The following is a 357-nucleotide window of genomic DNA, read 5'->3' as shown; positions in this document are numbered from 1 at the left end:
CCCACCCGCCCAAAGAGATTGTTGTTAATTATGTTGAGATTGTTGTTAATTATGTTAAACCTTTTCGTAATGTTCAAATGTACTGCCGATATATTTATTACAGCATGGCTGCCAATCTGTCGCGGGCGACCACGGAACACGTTTGGGTTACATTCACCCACTGTACACCACTCATCGTTAAGACGTCGGTTTAATCGTCGGGCCTCAAATCGTGGATAGCGGCGGCGCCATTGCATGGATACATCGCTACCGTCCAGAGCTAGGTCAATATCCAGGATGTAACTGAGACGCGACATCATTGAATGGAAATTATGGGTAACAAAGAGTCACCCAATGTGTTTGAGTGTTTCTGCTACT

This window comes from Dreissena polymorpha, unplaced genomic scaffold, assembly GCF_020536995.1.
Source record: "Dreissena polymorpha isolate Duluth1 unplaced genomic scaffold, UMN_Dpol_1.0 chrUn011, whole genome shotgun sequence".
Lineage (NCBI taxonomy): Eukaryota > Metazoa > Mollusca > Bivalvia > Myida > Dreissenidae > Dreissena > Dreissena polymorpha.
The sequence above is the reverse complement of the archived record's forward strand: the minus strand, read 5'-3'. Positions refer to the sequence as shown.